The sequence below is a fragment of the Dipteris shenzhenensis genome, chromosome 2, assembly GCF_047967505.1.
Source record: "Dipteris shenzhenensis isolate YYH24624 ecotype China chromosome 2, Dip_SZ_1.0, whole genome shotgun sequence".
Classification (NCBI taxonomy): Eukaryota; Viridiplantae; Streptophyta; class Polypodiopsida; order Gleicheniales; family Dipteridaceae; genus Dipteris; species Dipteris shenzhenensis.
Genome location: NC_141597.1, coordinates 34,522,728 through 34,528,727, shown reverse-complemented (window position 1 = coordinate 34,528,727; position 6,000 = coordinate 34,522,728).

Sequence of the window (6,000 nt, the reverse complement as noted above, 5' to 3'; positions counted from 1 at the left end):
CCTTTATGCGATCTTGAGGATGCACTAAAAGTGCCAAAAAAGTGCTCAAACAATGCTATAATAGCTCTTGAGATCTCTAAGAACCAGCATGGTGGACAAGCGTGACCATCATGCTAGATTTAAATAGCCTATTGCCAATGAGTGACGTTGCCACAAGCATAAGTGTTACAGATGTTCAGAGCTCGGTGGGCAGTTCATCTAAACTGCTGAGCGCTTACATCAAATCACAGAAGATGTGGTTGGAAAAGAGGGAGATATTGGATTGGTGGTTAAACTTTAGAGTCTAAGAAGAAAATGTACGAGTGGTTAAGAAGGGAAAAACGAGTATGAGGTAAAAGAACTAAATAGAGGATAAGGGGGAATTAATGTAAAGAGGGAGAAATAAAGGGAGATATTAAGAGGGGGAGATTAGGGTTCAATTATTTATATTTCAAGGGAAATTGAAAAAAATTATAAGCAAAACGTATACAATGAAAAGATAATAAAATGAGAAGAAAAAAAAAGGGAAATATAAATTTAATGAAGCTTACTAGAAAAAAGTAATGAAAAAATAAAAAGGGAGAAAGTGAAAAAATTGATTGAAATAGAGCAATGAAATGTGAAAACAAGAGGATGTATAATGAAAGGATATAAGAGGAGGGTAAGAGAAAAAAGGGGGTTTAAAACTAAGAAGGGAAAAGAGAGGAGACTGTGAATACGTAGGGAGGGGACAAAAAGAGGGGGGGAGAGAGAGAGATGAGAGAGTGTTTTAATAAAATAAAAATTGAGGGAGTAATGAAAGAAGAGGTGTAGGACCTGAGGGTCCATCTTAGAAGTTAGAACTTGGGGCGAGAGTTGACGGCGGCCTAGTATCGATAATAGGACCGCATGCCTAGTATCGATAATAGGACCGCATGAGAGAGTCGTGGAGTGCAGTAGTGCTGTAGACAACTTTTAAGATTGTCATGCACAGTCAGAGAAGCACAGTTTGGAATGAGGTATAGGTGAGTCGAATCGGTAGTGTTTTGACCAAGTAGACGTCGTCGATTAGGGAGCAGACAGTGGGACTTAGCCTCAGTTGTGGGAGGCAAAAGTATAGGACATGGGGGGAAGGTACTGGGCAGTTTGCATGGTAGATTGTGGCGAAATGAGATGTGGGACAGCCAAGGAAGGAAGGCAATTGGCCAAAGCTAAGCTGCAATAGGGACTATATGGAACGATAGTTGAGGATGTGAGGGGATCAACAAAGCCTAGTCTATGTAGAAGCCACAGTAGCAAAGAGTAGTAGCTATAGGCGGTGTGTGGGAGAGAAGCAAGGAGGGAAGGTTTAAATAGTTGAAAGAGAAAGTAGTTGAGGGGGTCAGGAGACGATTGGTTAGGTAGTCGGTTGATAGTCACACCAATTTGGAAACGAAATATGAGGCTAAAATAGGGAGGAATTAAAGGGAGAATTTTGAAAAAAGCTTAGGAATTAGGACGAGAATAAAGAAAAAAATAGGGAATTTTTTTAATTTAAAAGAGGATAATAGGAAAAATTAAGGGGAAGGGGAAAATGGGAGAGGGTAATTAGGGAAGATAAAATTAGAAAAAGAGGTATTAAGTAAGAGAGGGGGGGGAGGATTTATTAGGAAAAAATTAAGTTAGGAAAAAATAGTTATAGGAAAGAAAACAAAGAAGGGAAAAAATAAGGAAAATATAATATACAATTTTTTAGGAAATTTGAGAAAAATAAGGAAAACTCAGGTAAAAGAAGGGGGGTAAATAATTAAAATTTTATTTGAAGAATTTAGAAAAGTAGAGAGAGAGAGAGAGAGTAGGGAAAGAAAAAGGCAAAGATTAAGAAAATTTTAGAAAACTATTTAGGAAAAAATTAAAAAGTAAAGATTGTTGTCACTATGTCAATTTCCTTTCCATCAATTGATTCAACACTTATCCAGCCTCTTGATTGCATGTTGTTATTTACATCAGACTTCATACGAGATGCTTCATAATCAATGGGATCCAAGAGAAATTTATTATTTTGATCCATTCGGCCATCCATACATACATCTGTGCACACAGTGATATGTATTACATACATACATACATAGCAAACAATTGTGCACAGAGAGAGAGAGAGAGAGAGAGAGAGAGAGAGAGAGAGAGAGAGGGCACCAGGGTAATCTCTAACAGGGGAACATAATTATGGGTGTAGGAATAATCTAACTGTGAGGAGAGACGATTGGTATCCAAAGAGCTTGCTCAACTATCATGTGTGAGCGAATCTTTTTCCTATAATGTTATGGAAGTGTAGGTCATTGGGTGAATCTTAGCCATGCTACCATCTTTGAGGCTTCAATGGGTTTAAGTATAATTAAAGTTAATTTACATGCTTTTACTAAGTTAGTATTTGAAATGTCTAGCCTTATTAATGGCTCTAGATGGCTTATGCTCATCGATTGAGTACTTGTTGTGGTTGAAGGAAAATGGCTCGAAAATGGTCTAAGGAATTTGAGGAATATGTCAATAAAGAAGATGCAATGGAAGGAGATGGGGCGAGTGATGAGGAATCAGAGGATGAGCAGGCAAAGATTAATGCTGGCAATAAGGATATCACTATACAAGGTAAGGCCTTCACAGCTATTCAAAACAAAAAAAGGTAGTCTTCGGCAAGGTAGCATCCCCTCAGGTCAAGCATCCCCATTGTAAAATTTGAAATTTAAAAAAAGGGGCATGATTGTGGGAAGGTAGGAAAAAAGAGAATTAGTGGAATGGAGTGTACTTTTCTAGCCAGCAACTAAATGATGCCAAGGTCAGCGATAAGGCCTTGCCATGGTGTATGCAGTTAAAAATTTTAGACACTTCTTGTTTTGGTAAACAAGTTTGTGTTTTTTGTGGAACACCAAGCCCTACTATATTTGGTCTCAACAAGCCATGTATGATTGGGCACATAGCCAGATGGACGCTAATTCTCTTTGAATTAACTTTACCGTCATGGTTCATAAAGGAAAGACCCATGTCTTGGCACCACTCGAGAATACCTAAAGGTGAACCCCCAATTGGAGTGGAAGATGACCTCCCTATTACCCCTTTGTTCCTAATTGATATAACTCCACAAAGGGCAATGGAGATAGGCCACTTTCTTGCAAATGGGCTCCGAGATGAGAGGCCCCTCAACAAAGAAAGGGCTGGTAAGCACATCAAGGATGCCGCACCCTACCAATTGATCATCGCAAGCCAACTTTACCATGTGGGGAAGGATGGCATTATGAGTAGGTGTGTGAGGGAGGATGAGTACATGGATGTGCTAGAAGAGGCACATTAGGCATAGCAGGTGGCCACTTCACTGCAAAATTCATAGCACAAAAAGTGTTGCAAGCTAGTCTTTGGTGGCCTACACTCTTCGAAGATTCGGCCCAGTTCTTCAAACATTGTGATCCCTGCCAGAGAGCCAAAATCCCCAACAAGGCAAACATGATTCCCCTCACTGGTATCTTAGTAGACCAAACATTTGCAAAATGGGGCATAGATTTCATTAGCCTAATAAGCCAAGTAGCTAAGGAATAATACAATTCAGACTTGCAACAGTGTGAGCAAGAACTTCTGATCAAGCAACAACTTCTGATTCACTAACATCATAACCATGCGGGTTAGCAACAGTGAGATTGCGAGGGGTGTGTGCGGGTAGGTTAGCCGCAACACTTGGCGGTTCAGTCCTCCAAGTGGTTCGGGTCTTCAACGGTCTCTAACTGATAGTCAGTTCTTGTACGCATGCTATTACTAGCATTCTTTCTCTGTTCTTTCCATATGTTGTATGAGCTCTTGCTTTGAGTAATACAGAGTTGCGCAGTCTTGTGATCATCTTATCATGTTCTCAGTATTCTTCCAGTAGATGTTGCGCTATTTGTTCATTCATATTTGCTCGTAGCATCTACACTATATTATGATGCTACACATTGGCGATCACAATGCACATTCTTACTATGCACGAAAGGAATTCGTGATGTGGCAATGATTAACTTGCTTCTGGTAGGGTGTTCACGAGCTCATGTCGTCCTCTCCCTACTGGAACTGCGGAGGCACGTTGCATGCATCGGCATGCACTCAGGTGGTAGAGGTACAAGAGGAGATTGCACAGCGGTGAGGTATAACAATTTCCAAAATGAGCTCCATCGGATGCTGACAGACCCACAACCCCCTACTTACGGTCAGGCAAGTGCGGAAATCCCCATGAAGAACCTCAATCGGTGATCTTGGGAGCTCATTTTGCACTTGCTATCTTCACAGTAGGCATGCATGTGAACATGTTCGTAGGGTCCTCTTGATCCTTTGACACCAACAACATGGTTACAAAAAAGGAGGAGTCTCAAGGTCCCCCGAGCAGAGTTGACCATCATCAAGGAATGCCTTCACATTCACATTCACTGCCTCGTCTGCGCTTAGGATTATAGGTACGAGTTTCGTTGGATGGATGCAGGGTGTTGAGTGCATCCTCATCTCCGATAGCTGCTTCACGACCTTTTTCTATTCTTTAAGCATGTTTTTCAATGGTTGTGCTTCTACATGTCAGCATTTTGCACATTGAGTTAGCTATTATCAGTTGTAATATATGTGTCAATGAATTTGGTAATATCTTCAGGCGTTGAAATGTGAAGCGATGGTGCATTATTAATCCATAACAATCCGTGGTCATGTTGGCTTCCTCTGTTTTGGAACTGAGTCACAAAGAAGTAGTCGATTACGTGCCCAAGTAATTCTTTATCTTCAAGTAAAAGTGTTTTTAATGCTTGGAATCTGTGAACATAGTATTGTGCTGGGTCAGATCTAATTAGGTCTCTGATTTGTGTAGCTGGTTGATCTTGCTGGGTAACATTATGTGAGTGTCTCAAGTATTGTAAGCAATCTCCTAAAGGTGTCCATAGTCTTTCAGCTGCAAATAAAGTTATGAAGAATATTGGTGAACCAAGTTGTCGTAACATGCCGAACACGTTTTTCTTAAGCTTATTCTTGTAGTCCATGAATGTTCTTAAACACACAAAATCTTTATATCCAATATTTGATTGCAACAAATTCTCAATGTTTGTGTCAGCTACAACATCTTTTGCACATAGCCTATGTCCTTTCAATTGAGCTTTTCACATTCGTACCCATGTTGACGAAAGTATTTGCCAAACCATGGTTTTCATCATCTTATAAAATAGATTTTCAATTGATAATGCAAACCTCTTGTCACTGTTAGTGAGCTCCCATTGGGCTATGCTTTGGTATGAAGTGCATTTAGGGATCATGTACTTTCTTGAATGCCCATAAAAAATAGAAGGAAATGCTAGTTCCTCACAATATTTATCTTTAAAGATACTGAGTGGTGAAAATCCTTCAGAGGATGCAATCACTATTGTTTTGTCTTTATAGTCGACAACTCGTTGACTAGTGTAGACTCCGTGGGCTAGTGTGTCCATGTTTATATCTTCATCATCTTCACTGTCAATGGATGTTTGAATTGTTTTTGTGCTACTGCGTTAGCTTTTGTTGTAATTGTAGTATGTGTTCTATCCACACTGGGTTTAATTGGACATTGTTTTCTTTGTATAATGGTGACTAGTAGTTCTTTTAGAGCACACATTGTCAACATTGGCCGCACTACACTACTCATGTAACTATGAGTATACTCTACCTTTCTCTTTAAGGCCACCATGACTGTTGCCGAATCACCAGTGAATCATAGAAGTACACGTTGAGCTCTATCAGTGTTTGCAAACACATTTACCATGCTACCTCTCATGTTGAACAGACCCTCATAAGATAGCTCTCTTATTTGTGAGAATGGAATCCTAAGCTTGCTTTCGATTTGGTTCAATGTTGCAACGCAACTTATTGGTGATGATAAGACCATGTTTGTCTTACAAAATGTTGGCACCTTTTCTCTTCATACTTGATTAATACACATAGAGCATAAGCAAGGTCTGGTTGCATCTTCACTCAGTGATATCACGTTATGTTTTTGCAAAAATAATTTGCTGCTCTTCGACATTGTCTTCAACT